The sequence below is a fragment of the Pan paniscus genome, chromosome 6 (assembly GCF_029289425.2).
Source record: "Pan paniscus chromosome 6, NHGRI_mPanPan1-v2.0_pri, whole genome shotgun sequence".
Taxonomy (NCBI): Eukaryota; Metazoa; Chordata; class Mammalia; order Primates; family Hominidae; genus Pan; species Pan paniscus.
In genome coordinates this window covers 147,941,097-147,953,207 of record NC_073255.2, presented here as the reverse complement: position 1 = coordinate 147,953,207, position 12,111 = coordinate 147,941,097, and the positions used below count along the sequence as shown (strand labels likewise).

At 33.4% G+C, this 12,111-nt stretch overlaps 2 protein-coding genes across 11 annotated transcripts in view; one reads left to right on the top strand and one right to left on the bottom strand.

Annotated features, from left to right (window-relative positions):
- Positions 1-12,111, top strand: part of IMMP2L (inner mitochondrial membrane peptidase subunit 2) — an 888,203-nt gene that overhangs the window by 448,623 nt on the left and 427,469 nt on the right. The window lies entirely within an intron of this gene.
- LRRN3 (leucine rich repeat neuronal 3) overlaps positions 1-12,111 on the bottom strand; it is a 36,954-nt gene that overhangs the window by 18,632 nt on the left and 6,211 nt on the right. Inside the window, exons 2-3 of one of the 3 annotated variants that reach the window (XM_034964824.3) lie at positions 9,678-9,784; positions 6,854-6,935 (exon numbers count right to left, since the gene is read on the bottom strand). The exons of 1 other annotated variant lie outside the window; for it this stretch is intronic. The gene's annotated coding sequence lies outside the window, so the exon portion shown is untranslated. The remainder of the gene's footprint in view (positions 1-6,853; positions 6,936-9,677; positions 9,785-12,111) is intronic. One more of the 3 variants, XM_003811221.5, reaches the window with a different exon arrangement.

Sequence of the window (12,111 nt, the reverse complement as noted above, 5' to 3'; positions counted from 1 at the left end):
CTATTTGTGTGTTGATTCCATTTTTTTTGGTATGATTAAATGGTACAGCAGAAGTCTTATACAGTATAGTCAGGTACTTTTCCCTGCAAGATCTGTAAGGGCAGTTTTTATGTGCATCCTAGATATACAGTATTTTCACACACCGAGACTTTAATTCCTGTTATCTTAATGTTATTTATAAGTCCCTCACATCTCTTAGCAGCCATACTTCACCAACTCTTGCCCTATTTGAGTCTCCACCTCAAAATAGCAAGCCTTTCACTCAAGCCTAGGGCAGTGAGAAGTTCATGAGAAGTTTCCACATGGCAAAAATGGTGATGGTAGAAGACATATCTGTTTTTCATTTTATTTGTTTGTTTTTAATTGGACTGTTTTTCTTAGAGAGTTTCTCAAAACCAGTGAGTTTCCAGAGAGAAGAGATTTCTATTATTTCAAGGGCTGATAGTTAAGATCCTTCAAAAAAGTTGACCTTCCCACATCAGACCAATATCTGTAGAGTTTGAAAAGTTGTCAAACTTGCCATTAAATAAGGAGAACAATGACTTGTGCTTCAGTTGTTCCACATTCAGGGCTTTGAGTGTTCCAGATACTTTGCTTCTTCTCTTAGTTCCCAATTGAGAAGTAAGTAGGTAAAGGATGAGTATTCCTCCCATTTTATTTAGCATGTAGGTGCTAATTTGTCTGCTCCAATGTGCACCAATGTTGGTATTATATGTTCTAAGGTCCTCTGCTGTATCCTTGGAAAAAGACTATGTTATGTGTTACTGTGATATTACAAATATGTTTCTAAGAAAATTAACTGCCTATTATTTGTACTTGCTCTTGTTTCTGATTCAGAAAAATAAGCTTGCCCTTGCTGGTGCATTAGGAATTGAGATGTTGTGTATTCCTGGGAGTGTCATGCGTAGATTTGATACATACATCAGTGGAGTTAAACTGGCTAAAAGAGCTGTCAATGATAAAAAGTGGGGATGCTATAAAAGACAATGGCCCTATCACATTCATGTGACTAGATATAGGCAATCTATATCTATTTCTTTTATATTTTTATGGATTTTTTTCTTTTCACCTTTTGCATAAATTGGTAGTACACATAATATAAATGCAAACAACAGAGAGCAAGCCCATTTTTAAAGCTATGGGAAAATAGACCTGTCAGGAGATTTGTTCAATTTAGCGTAGGAGGAACAACAAAAATATATGTTGTATTTGTTTCTTAGAAAGTACTCTAAGGGTGTTTTCCCCCCAGACAGCTAAATTGCATGTGGCAGTTGCTACAGCAACCCATTTTTGTGATTTGCAGAATAAGGGAGCAAACCAGATGTAAATTGTCCGTCAGTAAGTTTCTGTTGTCATGGAAGATGATAACGTATGCAGTCTCATTTGGTCAATTTATGTACTGTTGTGGTGTATTGTTCTATCTGCTCTTTTCAACATGCTGTCATGAATTAGTATTCCATTCTTTGGAGGCATAATTTCGGAGTTTCTGAGTTTTATACATGATGTTAACTGAAATAACTAGATGTCAGATTCATAGAAGGTTGTTGTTGCAAAATGAAGGTTATTTGACATCTGTTTTGTAATTTTTCAGCCTATTGACATAAGAATTCTTTATTTCATGAAGAAGAATCAAATTAATATTTAAAGGGCACTTCAAAGGTTTTGTGGTTATTTTATTTGAAAACACATATTTACAGTCTACAGAGTTAAGAATATATTTTTGTCTCAATGAGACCTTTAGTAAGGAAATAGGAAATAGCTCTGGACTGGGAGCTTCTGGAATTCTATGGTCATGCCTCTCTGCTCTTTGCATTCTGGCAAGTAGATTCACATTTTAGACTCAAATCACTTGTAACAGCTATTATATTTGGAACTCCCCATCTCTTCTTTTCGTTTTTCTTCCTCTTTTGTGTGAGAGACTGTCCCCTTCTCTCTGCTTTCTTTTTCTGTCTTCCCTACTGTTCTAGAAGCCATGACCCTCACGTTCTAAGTAGATTTTTCCCTGCTTCCAATGAGATGCGAGGCTGGGTATTTCTATGCATATTTTTAATTTGACAGGAAGTGTAGCTTACAGCTTATTGTGAATACATTAACATCTCATCGCTTGTGACAAGTCCTTCACACTTTTCATCCCTACTATTAATTTTCATTTTCTCCACATTTAAAAATTTTTCTTTAGCATTTGCTCCCCGAATCAAAAAGACTAGATAGGGGAATTAATGATGAGACTTTTCTATTATTTAGCATGATTTACAACTATTGCTGGCAACCATACTAAGTAGCTTCACATATAATATCCCCTCAGCCTTTTAAAAAATTGATATCAGCTTCAATAGAAGTGATGGTATTAGTTACTAAAGTGACATCATATCAAAATATATAAACATGGAGCATTATCAACAGAAGTGAGAACAATTTCTAGAACAAAATGTAGAGTTTGGTAAATCTAAAGCAGATAACAAAAGAAATTGTTTCATTCTCTACAATAAATTTGAACTGTGGATTACAGAAGTAAACATTTACAGGAAATTGGGACACAGAGGGAGTGGGAGAAAGAAAATCATATGACTTTTGTCTCTCCCCTACCTGGAGTTTCATCATTTCCAACTCTGCAAAATTGGCTCAAGATGCGAATAGTAAAGGCGTGTATGTGCATGCATGAATGAAGGAAGGTATACTCCAGCAAATTTGCCTTTCAAAAAAGTTGCCTGAATATAGGCCCAAACTCAGAGATATGAAGAGTTGTTATGCTGGGGAAGTGAAAATGAAAATGTAACTTTTCATTTCACACACATATTACAGGAGTATCACTTTTCAGTGTTCCCATTTTGTTCCACATTTAACCCTAAAATTTCTTGAATTGCCAATACAAATGCCTTATTTTGCTCTCTGGTACTCTCAAAATGGTGTTCAATAGAAGCAGCCTAGTCATTAAGGGATCAGGCATGGACTCTCGTTCTTTCTGTGCTGCTGCCATGTCATTGTTTCCTCATCTACTGAAAGGTGAGTGATAATGGTACCTACTTCAAAGGAATGTTGTGAAAATTAAATAAAATAATGCGTTAAAAATTCATAGTATAAAAAAGTTCTTTTGCACCCGACACATACAGAGTGGTTACTAAATGTTAATCACTATCATATTAAGAAGTCATCATACGGATAAGAACTCATTAGAATTTGCTGTAACTTAAACTTACAGGTGAAAATATTGGAACAGGAGAAATGGCAGAACAAAATAGAACTACTTAAATGTCATTTGGCTCTGATTATCATAAAAGGTTGTAGAATTTTACTTGCCTAATAGATATTTTTCTGGTTATTTCTGTGAAAATAATTCTAAAAATGTATCACGCTATTTACCATGTTAGTTATATGACATGTCTTAGAAGACGAAAAAATCCTTGGAAAGCAGGTGCAAATCAGTGTGACTAGACTTAGTTAAATATTTATAAACTGGTAAAAACTATTAGCAGTTGGCAAATATTTGAAAAAATCCAATATTGGTCTGTGTGTGAAAGTATAAACGTATACGTGTATGCTTGTTGGCAACGGAATAGATAGAGATAAAGAAGTACAATTATTAACTATAAATCTGCAGAAATGCTAATACAGGTTTTTTGAGATGATGGAGTAATGCAGTTGTTATTTCTTGAGATATGGTTACATTTTGCAGGAAACAAAGTCTAACAGATATTGTTAAAATTTAACAACATTCATTAGTACTCACGCAAAATGCTAATTAGAGTACAAATAAGAGAGAAATGAAAACTGTGAAGTCACTATGATAAATGGACACTGTAGTCTTAAAAAAGACCACGTTATTGTCAGCAATTTTTAAATTTTCGCAACTCAAGGGCTTGAGTGCTCATTGTCCTATACTATATGGTCTTTTAAGGGGAAATTTACATTGGGGTTTTAATTAACGTTTAAAAACATAAGTTTACAATGAGATTTATAATTTCAAAGATTGTAATTATTTTATACATATTATGAAGTCTTTTATGACCCTAGCAAAGAGGATTAGTGAAGAATGGTTTCGGAGCTTTTTAAATTTGAGATGGAATGTCCCAGAGTAGTGCAAGTTTCTAATAGAATAGCACGAAGAAGCTGGATTATTCTATTTATTTTTTAGATAGGTATGAAACTTCAAACTTGCTATTTCTGTGGTTTCCATTCTTTTATTATACTTGTGGGCTTCCATTTAGTAATTTTTCTCTCTCTATTTGACTGATTTAAACAAAACAAAACAATGCTTCAGCTAAAATCACTTTAGGGCAAAAATTCAAAACTCCAGACTCAAGTAATTAACATGTTTGATGTAAAGCAGCAGCAACACATTACTGTCAATAAAATGACAATCTAAAGAGACATCTTGAAAACTGACTGGATGACAGTGAATTGTGCTTCTGCTAAACTCCAGCAGCTAAGAGGTTCCACAAATATGGGCCCTTCACAGATAAGGCACTGCTGAGTTTCTCTATAGGGTTGAGTTTGGGAAGTTTTGGTCATCATGATGCATTAAAAAAAAGAATGATTTGACAGGAGCATATGGTCCAAACTTTTTAAAACTATAATCATAGTCAATGTGCTATGAAATACCCACTGGGTAAGGATTGAATCACCTGGTTTTGGTTCTAATTATGTCTGTAAGTCACTTTGAACAAGTGACCTAAAATCTGTAAAATCTATCCCAATATAGGGATTTTGTTATATTCTGACTCTTTTTTTTTTTTAAAGAAATTGACAGGCAGTGTAGAGTTTACTCATTAATCGTATTGGCGGCAGTTTATGCGTGACCCTCATTTGAGTTCCATATGGAGTGTGATACAGTGTATGAAAATTAGAGTTCATGAACATGTGGGCAGAAGAGGTTTGTCCATTTTTGGTAGATGTTTCTCCTAAGGATACATAACCTAGTACTCTACAGATATCACCTGACTGCCAAGAAATGACTGTGGATGGTATACCTTTTTAGATTGGGGCAGTAGAGATAGGAACTATGTTTACCACAGCCTTACATTATTACTTGTTAACTGAGACCATTTACTTTTAATGTCCCAGTCAGGTCCCTTAAAATCAAACCCCTAACTCATTTAGCTATACCCTCTTCTCAGTCTTCTCAGGGAAGACACAAGACAATATACCTATTGAACCTTTATTTTTCTTGTATATTTCACAGGAAATATACAAGACAGTATACCTATTGTACCTGTTGTACCTATGTATATTCTGTATTAATTCGAACGATTGTCTCAAGTAATTTTTTTTTTTTTACTAAATCTACAACAAAAATGGTAGACAGTGGACAAAGGAAAAAGACTTGAATCTTAACCCAATATTCTGTAACTTTGTGCAGAAAATAAGTATGGATTCTTAGATGTTACTCTCACAGATTCTGAGATCATACATTAAAAGTACCCAAGTGAGTTTGGTAGTACATCATCACAGACACAAATATATGATTCTGCTTGTTGTATCTTATAGACATTATTGCTTATCAGTATGCCAAGGTTCTGTTCAATGACTAGGGATGTATCTATATCATGGTCATTGATTAAATGACCATGAGATGAAATGTCTAAATGAATAAGTGGTAAGATATTATCTTAGAATATTTCTTCTTTCAAAGACATAAAAGTCTATATCAAGTAAAATCCAGAGCAGCACATTGCTTAAAAACTAAATATGATGATGTGAAAGAAAGCACCATGCTTAAATGGGGTTGAGAATTCGATATACTGCTAGCAGGTGTGGAGGCAGAATGTGGTGATCAAGGAGGAGGAGTTACCATTCTGGACAGGAAAAATTCTTTATGGGGGAATTTTAAACTTATAAATGTTCATCATCTTTACAAAATATAGAAAGATATTTAAAAGTTTTCAAATATTTTCAAAACTGGTGAGCAACATTCAGGGCTGAAAGAATAAGGTTAAAACATTGTTCTACTTGTTCAATTTGCAAGATATTTATGGTCGATAAAACTTTCCTTATTTCATTACTGATTTCCATTCCCTAAGTAATGATAAATATCTTAGATGTTCATAAATCCTCCTGGAATTCAACCATGATATTTTTATATACATTACACTTCTAAAATTACAAAAACAAAAAAACCTTAATCCAATTCAGCCAGAGCCTAAATTTTTATCTTTTGGCTGTATGCATTTTCAACAGATTAATAAGAATGTTTAAGTAGAAAATCCACAAGTAATACTTTTAGATTAGTTGAATTATATTAAGTGTTCATTATCATTATATTATTTATTAAATAATATTATACTAATCAGGTTGCACCATGTGGTAAAACTGTAAAGTTTGATGCATTTATTATATTTATTTTAAATCTATATATGTTATAAATATTTTAATATATATTTTCATTATATATATTTTATTATATATAAAGTTTAAGCATATTATTATATATATATACTCCTGATCTTGGCTGAGAAGTTTAAAACTGTAGAAAGAGCCTGTTGTTAGATGCTTCTGCATAAAAAGTCAAATGCTTCTCTAAGGATAAATATATTATGCTTGTTCTAAGAAATATGTGATAAGGCATTGGGTACAGTGTACACTGCTTGGGTGATGGGTGCACCAAAATCTCAGAAATCACCTCTAAACAATTTATTCATGTAACCAGACACCATCTGTTTCCCAAAAACCTATTGAAATTTAAAAAAAAGAAATACATGCTAAGGAAGACACCATAACATGGGCTTCAGAGTCAGACATTCAGGGTTCAAATCAGGACCTTTCCAATGAGTGAAGTTGGGCAAATGTTTCTCCATTTCAAGCCTCAGTTCCCTCATGGAATCAAAATGAAATGAGGTGAGTTGTACAAAGAGCTTACCCAGGGTCCGGGCTGTGGAGCATGTTAAATAAATGTTGCCCAACATCTTCCTCTTCTTTCTCTTTCTCCTCCTCTTCCTCGTCTTTGTTGTATGTAAGAAGTAGCAGGAAAAAAACCCCAAAAGTTTAATTTTAAATTATACATGTCCTTCTTTATTTCTTACATGTTAGGTTATTCATGATTCACAATACTTTAACCTTTTATCACCTCAAAATTGAATTTTTTTTTAGTTGTCTAATTGCTTATAATTTTCAAAAAAAACTTCATTTTGAATAGAAAATATATGTTGATGTGAGGTCTCTAAACTCCATTTTTAATCACTGGAGGAATCTTCAGCAACATTTTTGCTTTAATTTTACATTCAGATTTTGTTTTGTAGGACAGTCAAGTTGGAGGACTCCCCTGATAGCCCTTTCAGGAGGTGACATAGCAAGAAATGCTGAAGTTTTACAAACAGCTAGTATAGAGCGCTTCTACTAAAGTTTTAGGTTTGGCTCAGCATCCTCAGTTTGAAAAGCAAATTACAGCTTTCATCAATTAACTTTGCAGGGCTAGCAGCTTATTCATACTGAAGAAGATTGATGAATTTCATTGAAAATTGATGCTCATAGTAGCAATGAAATTGTATTCAGACTGTTTTCATCTTCATCATTTAAAAGAGAATGCATGAGGGGAAAAAAGTGTCTAAAATTTGGAACTAGATACAAGGAAAGCTTATTATAAGTAATGAAATTTGAGACCAATGAGCTAAGTTTTGCATTTTTCTTTTGTGTCACTTATTATACTGCATGACCTCAGGTGAAGAAGTATGTTGGCTTCCACTCGATGGAAAAATGATGACAGAGGAAGTTATAAGCTGCCAGTTCACAGGTCTAGCTGTGAATTGAACTACAAAAAATCATTTTAGTTAATCTAGTGGATAGCAAAACTCAGATATAAATAATTAAAGCATCACTCCTTTCTCAGAAAGAAAGGAAGAATCCTACAAAGGTATAATATTCTAGTATGAGCAGAATGCATGATATGAAACTAGAAACAGAGTTACTGTATTTTGATAGAGAATCTGACTCTTGGAAGGCGATATCAACTAGCTATATTTAGGCAGTACCAACGGGAGGCAGTGTTGCCTCATGCACAAAGGCTTGTTCTTTCGAGCTAACTGACCTAGGTTCCTTTTCGTGTTCTTCATTAGTTATGGCAAGTTACTTTTCTTCTCTAAGCCTTATTTTTCACGTTGGTAAAATGGGTTAAACATAGCGCTTACTTAGTAAGGTCGTTATGAAGATTAAATGAGAAAATGTATGTTAAGTGCTTAGCATAATGTTTGGCACAGAAAATGCTTGTATGTTGTAAATGAGATCTGCCAGTATTATTACCATTCCTTTAGCCAGTAAAGGATTGTCTAAGAGAGATGATGTGGTTTGAACGTATAAGGGCTCTGCTTACATTAATTTATGTCAGAACATTTGTTTTAATTCGTCATTACTTTGATTATTTTGCCCAACAGCAGCATATTATGATATAATTTATAGCCTAAATATAAAAATGAGACTTTGATATTTACATAAATTTTGCTTCCTCATTAAAAAGTAATTGATTGAGGAAATGGTTTGGAAAATGCCTCACTGATTTTAAAAAGTTAGCTGTACATAACCTTATGAAACTCTTTAAACAACTGTGGTGTTTGTGTAAAAAATATGTGAGTAATAAATGACAATAAGAGGAACAAATATAAACTATGTGTTTGGTAAGTGAGTCATTTCAGCTAGTCACACAACAAATTGACTTGGATGATGTTTATATCTTACAATGTCATTTTATATATTTTTCATTCAAGAATGACTGTGAATAGAGCTTTCAAAGTTTATATGTTCTTAGAGTATGTTTATCTTTCATATATGGCAGTCACCTTGTTTTGCTCTTTCCATTCTGTTCTGTTGCACTTTCTTTTCAATGCTACAGCATTGTGACCTAGACTCAATTCTCTTTTCTCTTGCTCTATCTTTTTTGTTCTCAGTGCCTTGGGCACCTGCAGTTTAAGGTCATTAACCCCTTGGCCTTTGTAGAAATCAAAATATAATCTGTGTAGATATATACGGAAATTATTTCCTGCAACTATTGAAATTTCAATAAAGGTCATTGTGGTTCCATGTATTCTACAGATGTTGAATACTTTTTGTAGAACATGTTCAGTGTTTGGTATTTCTGAGTGACTGAGTTTTGATAAAAATAGAATTAAACTTAGACCCCATTAACACTCCATATTTTGGAGGCATATAAATATAGTGATACAGTAAACAGTCTAATTACATAAAAACATGAATTGTATGTTTGAAAAATACATGCCTATTTTTAACATTTTTTTGTTTTTTTCCTTAAGAAAGGTAAGCTGAAAGTTAGTTGACAATGTTATTTAAATGCTTTAATCTCTCAACATTATGAGACTATAAATTATAGAACAAATGTTACCCCAAGGAATGAATCCTCTAAAATATTTGCCTCTATTTCATTATAGTCGTTATTAATTTGATAATTTTAGAAAAAAGTTATAAATCCAAATCAAACCTGTTTATCACAGTGAAAACGAAGTCTCTTAAATGTCTTCTATAGTTAAAATATCTACTATTATTCATGTCACTTGTAAGTGTTGTGAGTCCCAAGCTTCACGTTAGGGGGCTTAATCCCTGGAGAACACATTCTGCTGTTCCTGAAGTCCTGTTTTGTACCAGTTGGGAAACAGTGCCTCTTACACTGTTCCTCAGGGAATTAGATCCCAGGAACTTCAGGCCTTTGGAAATAGAGAATGTTGCCTATTGATACTAACCTTTAACTGATTCAGTGGGCCTTTTTTATGCAAACATGCAAAAAGTGGTGATGTTTACACTCCTTCCCTGAATAGAGTAGCTGATTATCTGTGGAATGCTTCACCTCCTGGAAGTAAAGTGTGAAATGACAAACTTTAGAAGATTTTTTAAAGGGATTTTTATTCATTTTAAGGTCTATATTACTTTTGACAGACACAATCTCCCCTAGAAAGGGCTCACAGAATAATGTATGTAAGTTTGCTGGCATTTTGACTTTAGTAGTTTACAAATATACCAGTTTACTCTCAAATTAACTAGTATTTTTATCTTATTTAGTGTGTCATTTTCAACCCAAGACAAACCAGAAAGGAGATGCTAAGGAAGTTGCTTTTATGTTGACACTTGATCCATTGGGGGTTCTTAAGTGACTTTGGAGACTTTGTTCATAATTTTTAGTAACCTGGAAAATCCCTAAATAATTTACTCATCTCATTTTATCCAGTTTTTGAGACCTTTGCCAAGTATCTGTTTATCAAAGTGCTAATGCTGTCAGACAAACATGGATGAGTAGGTAGAACAACATACAGTCTTTTTCTCCAAGAATAGATGTTGGTTGTGGGTTTTGTTTGTTTTTTTTTTTTTTAAATTTAACTCAGGCATAGCAATAGCTGTGATTTAAATTAAGAAATAAAGATTTTAATTTGCAAAAATCTATCCAGATATAGTGTGCTATGGTACAAAGGACATAGTTGTTGGAAGAGTAAGATCTAGAGTGGAAGTTGAATAAAAAGGGAACTAACATTTATTACTAACTTCAGAAATGCCAGGGACCAGTGCTGCACCCATATTTTCTTCTACTCTCTGGAGTCAGAGACCCTTGCACCTCAACATGCTAGCAAGTCTCTAACCTCACAGAACCTCATTCTCCTGTCTTAAAGATGTTAATCATCATCATATCTACCCTACTTCACCAGATTGTTGTGAGGAGCAAAGTAATTGTTGAAAAATTGCTCTGTAAATGGTAGAGCTTTAAACAAATATTCACAATTATTGTGTTTATATTTTGTATCCTTACAAGTTGAGTCAATTAATTACTATTATGTTAAGCAAAATTTGGAGAGCACATTTAAAAACAGAGAAATTTGCCCAAAAGAAAAGAATAGGATTGTGATATTAAGGAGATATCATTGCCTACTGGAGCTCTCACTCTGACTCTAGAAATCAAAAAGTAAGTTGGGATGGGGTAGGGGAGGGAGAGAGGGAGAGGGATTGCTGTCCTGATAATATATTTATTGTTTTCCAGTGAGATGTATAAGCAAAGCATGGATCCTGAGAGTGGACACTGTATATAAAAAAAGGGCACATGTTAAGTGCCTTAAATTATTTACAGTGAAACCAAGTAAAAACAGATGTGGAAAGACTCTTCAGAATTCTTGGAAAACCTTAAAACTTATAGTGGATGATCAATAGCTGAGTCTCTGTAGGTGAAGGATAGCAGTATTATTATTAACATGTTTTAAAAACAGGGCAAAACTCTAATTTTTATGACTTTACAGAATATGGTAAACTATATTCAAATGATGAATTATGGGTTTGAAATATTTGGGTGTTATATACTTAATAAATCATTGCTGCTTCTATTATTGAATATTGGCTTTTCCTTTTAGAATATTTGATTATCTGAATAAATATTTCTCTTTTTTGCACATATCTGTGAATTTGGGGGGATTTTTTGCACATAGGAGGTTTTTGAGAAAACATTATTTTTGAAAGACTAAGGAGGCAGAATTTTAATGGAATTCTGGAGGAAGTATTGTAAGGGTTCTAACCTAGGCCTCCAATAAATAGCTGGGTGAATACAAAGTATAATATATTACATTATAATGATTTCAAACCCTTTCAGCCTCAGTGTTTTTCACCTATCAAATGAACATATTAGACTAGCTACTAATGTCTCTTTCAGTTCAAAAATTTTATTCTATGAAAGCATGTCTCCCTTCTTTATTCCCCGTCTCCTGAAGCTGTGTCATGTGTGTTTATTAATGGCACCATAGAAAATTCTTCCCTTATTATGGCCTAAAGATGAATTAACATAATAGCAAGCAGGTGTATACAAACTTGACAATTATGCAAATATAGGAAATGGCCCTGTGGGTACTGTACTTCTTCAGAAAGATTTGAGATGGGCATTAAGTCTTCCTTGTTAATCCTGTGTTTAATGACCTCTAAATAGCATCTATTGAGACCTTCCATTCCTTTCAACAAGTTAGAAAAACGTTCCGATTTATCCCTGTTCCTTTTTCCCATCCTCTGGCACCAGCTACTGTCTTTATATTAGAATTTGACTTCCTTTCGTTTCACATTGTGGCTAAAGAAATAATTGTTATCATGTTTTACTAGTGACTTCGTAGATGTCTAACAAGACATCACTTTATCAGAAGGAGAGGAGAGGAA